We start from the raw sequence: 7,420 nt of genomic DNA, 5'->3' as shown, positions 1-7,420 counted from the left end.
GCGCGGTAATGTACCAAACAGTGTTTCTTTGCTATTCATAAGGTTTTCCCTGGCCAATTCTGTGAGAAGTGGACAGCCCCTTCCTTCTCCTAGTCTGTCTCAGTCTACAACCTGGGCTGTTACCTGTGCACCAGGTGCATCTCGCTGGGTTTTAAACACCAGAGGCTCAGCTTCAAAACTCACGTCTACATGTCATCACAGTAGGACAAACCGACAGACAGGTGCTGATTATGGAACCAAGTAATAATATGAAATTTGACAACTTCAATCTTTTCTCCATTTATCATGATGCTGCTTATTGGTCCAGTTGTGAGGATTTTAATTTTCTTTATGTTCAGGTGTAATCCATACAGCAGACTATAGTCAGTAATCTTCATCAGTAAGTGCTTCAAGTCATCCTCACTTTTAGCAAGCAAAATTGTGTAGTCTGCATATCACACGTTGTTAATGAGTCTTCCTCCATTTCACGCTCTTCTTCATATAGTCCAGCTTCTTGGTATTTGCTCAGCACACAGATTGAATAAGTATGGTGAAAGGATACAACCCTGACATACTCCATTCCTGATTTTAAACCATGCAATATCCCCTTGTTCTTTCTGAAAGACAACCACATGGTCTGTGTACAGATTCTTTCTAAGTGCTGTGGAATTTCCATTCTTCTCAAATGTTACCCATAATTTGTTAACATCCACACAAACGAATGCAGTCAATAAAACACATGCAAACATCTTTCTGGAATACTTTGCTTTCAGCCAAGATCCATCTGACATCAGCAATGATAACCCTCGTTTCACATCCTCTTCTGAATCTAGGCTGGATTTCTGGAAGTTCCCTGTCAATATACTGCTTCAACCATTTTTGAATTATCCTCAGGAAGATTTTACTTATGTGAGATATCAATGATATTGTTTGAAAATTTCTAATTCTGTTGGATCACCTTTCTTTGGAATGGGTAGAAATACGAATCTCTTTCAGTCAGTTGTCTAAGCAGCTGTCTTCCAAATTTCTTGGCACTGACGAGTAAGTTCCTTCAGTGTGGCATCAAAGGTGTTTCAAATGCCAGCAGGGTTGTCCATGGTGGATGGATTTCAGCAGAACTTCCAGACTGAGACAGACTCAGAAGAAGGAAGAGGCCATTCACTTCTCAAAGAACTAGCTAGGTAAGATCTTATGAATAGCAGTGAAACAATGTCTGATGTATTACTGGACAACTTTAGAACATCCCTGAAATATTACCTGATACAATGCCAGAAGATGAGCCCCTCAGGTCAGAAGGCACTCAAAATACCACTGGGAAAGAGCTGCCTCATCAGAGTAAAACCTACTTTAATAAAATGGATAAAGTAGTACTTACAGGACCTCTATCTACTGATGTGCCACAACTGAAAATGAGAACAAACATCCTCAAACATCCATTAATAATAGGAACATGGAATGTGCAAAGTATGAATCTAGGAAAACTGGAAGTTGTCAAAAATGAAATGGAACACATAGAGATTGATATCCTAGGCATTAGTGAGCTGCAATTGACCATTTTTGGACATTTTTAATCAGACAACCATATAATCTACTATGCTGGGAATGACAAGTTGAAGAGGAATAGCGTGGCATTCACCATCACAAAAAATGTTTCAAGAGGTATCCTGAGGGACAATGCTGTCAGTGACAGGATAATATCCATATGCCTACAAGGAAGCCTGTTAATATTACTATCATTCAAATCTACGCACTAATAACCAAAGCCAAAGATAAGAAAATTGAAGATTTTTACCAACTTCTGCAGTCGGAAGTTGACCAAACATGCAATCAAGATGTGCTGATTATCACTGGTGACTGGAATGCAAAAGTTGGAAACAAAGAAGAATTACCTGTAGTTGGCAAATTTGGCCTTGGTGATAGAAATGACACTGGAGATCGCATGACAGAATTTTGCAAGACCAATGACTTATTCATTGCAAATATCTTTTTTCAACAACACAAACAATGGTTATACATGAGGACTTCTCCAGATGGAGTACACAGGAATCAGATTGACTACATCTGTGGCAAAAGGCATGGAAAAGCTCAACAAAAGAAGGCCAGGAGCTGATTGTGAAACAGACCATCAACTGTTTGTATCCACGCTGAAGTTGAAGACAATTAAAACAAGTCCACAAGAGCCAAAATATGATCTTGGACATATCCCTCCCGAATTTAGAGACCATCTGAAGAATAGATTTGATGCATTGAACACCAATGACCAAAAACCAGATGAATTGGGGGATGACATCAAGAACATCATCTATGAGGAAAGCAAAAGGTCATTAAAAAGACAGGGAAGGAAGAAAAAAACAAAATGGACTTCAGAAGAAACTCTGAAACTTGCTCTTGAACATAGAATAGCTAAAGCAAATGAAGAAATACCAAGACAAAGGAGTTTAACAGAAGATTTCAAAGAGCAGCTCAAGAAGACAAAGGCAGTTATTATAATGAAATATGCAAAAGACTTGGAGTTATAAAACCAAACAGGAAGAATATACTCAGCATTTCTCAAGCTGAAAGAACTAAAGAAAAAATTTAAGCCTCAAGTTGCAATGCTGAAAGATTTTATGGGTAAAATATTGAATGATGCAGGAAACATCCAAAGAAGATGGAAGGAATACACGGAATCACTACAGCAAAAAGAATTGGTTGATATTCATCTATTTCAGCAGGTGGCATATGATCAAGAACTAATGGTGTTGAAGGAGGAAGTCAAAGCTGCACTGAAGGAATTGGCAAAAACAAAGCTCCAGGAATTGATGGAATACCTACTGAGATGTTTCAACAAATGGATGCCATGCTTGTTGTTGTTGTTAGGTGCCGTCAAGTCATCTCCGACTCATAGTGAACCTATATACAGCTGAATGAAACACTGCCAGATGCTGTGCCAGCTCCACGATCCCTGTCATACCTGAGCCTTTCGTTGCAGCCACTGTGTCAATCCATCTTGTTGAGGGCTTTCCCCTTTTTCGTTGACCCTCCACTTTACCAAGCACGATATCCTTCTCCAGGGACTGGTCCCTTTTTACAACATGACCAAAGTAGGTGAGACGAAGTCTTGCCATTCTCATTTCCAAGGAGCATTCTGGATGCACTTCTTCCAGGACAGATTTGTTAGTTATTTCAGCAGTCTATGGTACTTTTAGCATTCTTCACCAACCCCACAACCACAACTCAAAAGCATCGACTCTTCTTCAGTCTTCCTTATTCATTGTCCAGCTCTCACATCCATATGAGGCGGTTGAATATACCATGGCTTGTGTCAAGTGCACCTTAGACTTCAAGGAGATATCTTTGCACTTCAGCACTTGAAAGAGGTCCTTTGCAGCCGATTTGCCCAGTGCTATGCATCATCTGATATCTTGACTGCTGCTTCCATTGGTGTTGATTGTAGACTCAAGTAATATGAAGTCTTTGACAACTTCAATCTTTTCTCCATTTATCGTGATGCTGCTTATTGGTCCATTTGTGAGGATTTTTGTTTTCTTTATATTGAGACGTAATCCATACTGCAGACTGTAATCTTTAATCTTCATCACTAAGTGCTTCAAGTCATCCTCACTTTCAGCAAGCAGAGTTGTGTCAAACAACAGCCTCCTGGTCTATGTAAAGGTTCCTCATGAGTACAATTAAGTGTTCTGGAATTCCTGTACTTCTCAATGATATCCCTAATTTGTTATGATCCATACAATCCAATGCTTTTGCATAGTCAATAAAACACAAGTAAACATCTTTCTGGTATTCTTTGCTTTCAGCCAAGCTCCATCTGACATTAGCAATGATATCCCTCATTCCATGTCCTCTTCTGAATCCAGCTTGCATTTCTGGAAGTTCTCTGTCAATATACTGCTGCAACTGTTTTTGAATTATCTTCAGTAAGATACTTGCATGTGATATTAATGATATTGTTCGATAATTTCCACATTCTGTGGGCTCTCCTTTCTTTGGAATGGGTACAAATATGGATCTCTTCCAGTCAGTCGGCTAGGCAGCTGTCTTCCACATTTCTTGGCATAGCCAAGTAAGTGCCTGCAGCATGGCATCCATTGGTTGAAACATCTCAATGGATATTCCATCAATTCCCAGTGCCCTATTTTTCACCACTTCCCACAGTGCAGCTTCGATAGCTTCCTTCAATGTCTTCTTGATCTTATGCCACCTCCTGAAATGGATGAACGTTGACCAGTTCTTTTTGGTACAGTGATTCTGTGTATTCCTTCCATCCTTTTATGATGTTTCCTGCATCATTCAATATTTTGCCCATAAAATCTTTCAGCATTGCAACTTGAGGCTTAAATTTTTTCTTCAGTTCTTTCACCTTGAGAAATGCCAAGTATATTCTTCCCATTTGGTTTTCTAACTCCAAGTCTTTTGCACATTTCATTATAATAACTGCCTTTGTCTTCTTGAGCTGCTCTTTGAAATCTTCTGTTAAGCTCCTTTTTCTTCATTTACTTTAGCTATTCTATGTTTAAGAGCAAGTTTCAAAGTCTCTTCTGAAATCCATTTTGTTTTTTTCTTCCTTTCCTGTCTTTTTAATGATCTTTTGCTTTTCTCATAGATGATGTTCTTGATGTCATCCCCCAATTCCTCTGGTTTTGGATCACTGGTGTTCAATGCATCAAATCTATTCTTCAGATGGTCTCTAAATTCAGGTGGGATATAATCATGGTCATATTTTGGCACCTGTAGACTTCTTTCAATTGTCTTCATCTTCAACTTGAACTTAACCAGTTTCAGCTCCTTTCCTTGTTTTGGCTGAAGATACTGAGCTTCTCCATCTCCTCTTTCCACAGGTGTAGTCAATTTGATTCCTGTGTATTCCATCTGCCAAGGTACACATGTATAGATGCTATTTATGTTGCTGAAAAAAGTATTTGCAATGAATAAGTCATTAGTCTTGCAAAATTCTATCATATGGTCTCAGGCGTCATTTCTATCACCAAGGCCATATTTTCCAATCACCAGTGACTCTTCTTTGTTTCCAACTTTTGCATTCCAATCACCAGTAATAATCAATACATCTTGATTATATGTTTGGTCAATTTCAGGCTGCAGAAGTTTATAAAAATCTTCAATTTCTTCATCTTTGGTTTTATGACTGGTGCATAAATTTGAATAATAGTCATATTAACTGGTCTTCCTTGTAGGCATATGAAAATTATCCTATCACTGACAGCACTGTACTTCAGGATACATCTTGAAATATTCTTTGTGACAATGAATGACACATCATTGCTCCTCAATTTGTCATTCCCAGCATAGAAAATCATACAGTCGTCTGATTCAAAAAGGCCAAAATCAATCCATTTCAGCTCACTAATGCCTAGGATATCGATCTTTTTGTGTTCCATTTCATTTTTGACAACTTCCAATTTTCCTAGATTCAAATTTCATACATTCTATGTTCCAATTATTAATGGATGTTTGCAGTTGTTTCTTCTCCTTTTGAGTCACGCCACATCAGCAAATGGAGGTCCCCAAAACTTTACTCAATCCACATCATTAAGGTTGACTCTACTTTCAGGAGGCAGCTCTTCCCCAGTCATATCTTGAGTGCCTTCCGACCAGAGGGGCTCATCTTCTGGCACTATATCGGATAATGTTTCAGGGCTAGCCATAAAGTTTTCCAGTAATATATGAGACAGTGTTTCACTGCTATTCATAGGTTTTCACTGATCAATTCTTTGAGAAGTGGATGGCTCCTTGTTTCTTCCGAGTCTGCCTTAGTCTAGAAGCTCCACTGAAACCTTCCCACCATGGGTGACCCTGCAGGTATATGAAATACCAGTGGCATAGCCTCCAGCCTTACAGTAACATGCTAGCAACCACAGTATGAGAAACTGACAGATGGGTAGTGGAAAATGAAGACACAAACGTAATTTTTACAAAACTCAGGTTATTTTAAAATACTTGAAAATGTTTCCTGATTTTTGCATAAACATCAAATCTTTTTATAATTACTACCTACCGAGGTGGCTAAAAAAGGAGCTGTGGTAGCACTGTGTTCAGGGCACTGGGTGGCTCACCAAAAGGTTGGAAGCTGAAACCAAGAACCACACCATGGGAGAAAGATGAGGCAGTCTGCTTCCATAAAGATTTACAGTCTTGGGAACCCTATGAGGGTCACTATGAATAGAGATCAACTCCATGGCAGTGGTTTGGTTTAGGTGGCTAAAATAAATAAGGTTCTAAAAATTGACTGTCAAGAGGTGGTACTGAACAAAGAGGAAAAAAAGATGTTTCTATCTTGCTTAAGATATGGAGTTGAAAGCAAAGAAGTAAACTGAAAGTAACTTTTTAATTGGTTACCTAAAATTAAACAATAAGCTCTAATCAAAACAACAATTTGTAATGCTCTACAAAATCAATGAAAATACACACAAAGACTAATAGTGCTGGTTAGTTCTGCTAATAAAAACACTCTTGTGTCTTCAAATATAAAAACATTTTAAAGTTGACTTCACCCAAGTTAACTTTCAATCTTCAACTAAATGTCAGGTTATTTCATAATATTTGCTTTTATTCAGTACAAGTTTGTAAATATGTAAGCATAATCATTTTTTATTATTTAATAAAACCATCTTTACATGTCGATGCTTTCAACAAGGTAAAGAATTCTACTGAAAGTTAATATCATATTAAACAGAACCAAACAAGAAGTAATTAAAAAAATGAATCCGAAATTGCAGCATTTACATCATAATTTAACCATGCAGAGTAAATTCATTTACTGTATATTTTAACATAAGCATTTTTTTTTGTTTTTGTTTTTGTTTTTTTAGTCAAGAAACTATAGGGAACTCGTACTATGTTCTGAGCACTTCCAGTGCCTACAGTTGCCTGCTCAGGTCAGTAGCATGGATGTTCTCTACGTATAGTTCACCATATTTCAGTTCACGTGAGCTTGAAATCTCAGCCACAACCAATTAGATCAAGGAAATACTGCCTACTTAAAGGAAGCCATCCAAAGACTGTGACCAGTGGCCATGAGACAGCCTTGCAAAAAGAATGTCCAAAACTGGTACTGACAACTGAATAGCCACTATTCTCTTTAGGAACATAATAATCAAGTAAGAAGAACAGAGGGCCAGTCCACAGTAACAGTAAAAAGAAGTAGCCCTTAGAGGGAAACACAAAAATGCTAGGACTGAGTTACAGGTAAGAATAATTGTTAGGTGGTTGTTATAGGTTGAACAATGTTCTGTTCCATGATATCTGCTTGATTTTTAGGACAGGTGCCTATGCATCCTTACTGCCCCATGTACTTACTGTCTCTCTCAGAAATAACCTGAAAGTAAAGTATCTCTTCTCTACCACTGAAAAAGACCAAGACATCTAAACTCTCCCCACATGCTATATTTCTCAAAATATTATAACATATATATATATATATATA

General features: G+C 37.9%; 1 protein-coding gene across 1 annotated transcript in view; it reads right to left on the bottom strand.

Annotated features, from left to right (window-relative positions):
* COG5 (component of oligomeric golgi complex 5) overlaps window positions 1-7,420 on the bottom strand; it is a 382,415-nt gene that overhangs the window by 328,839 nt on the left and 46,156 nt on the right. The gene's annotated exons all lie outside the window — the stretch shown is intronic.

The sequence above is a fragment of the Orycteropus afer genome, unplaced genomic scaffold, assembly GCF_000298275.1.
Source record: "Orycteropus afer afer isolate SDZICR_OR568_19922 unplaced genomic scaffold, OryAfe1.0 scaffold00007, whole genome shotgun sequence".
NCBI lineage: Eukaryota > Metazoa > Chordata > Mammalia > Tubulidentata > Orycteropodidae > Orycteropus > Orycteropus afer.
This window is presented reverse-complemented; position numbering and strand designations above follow the sequence as displayed.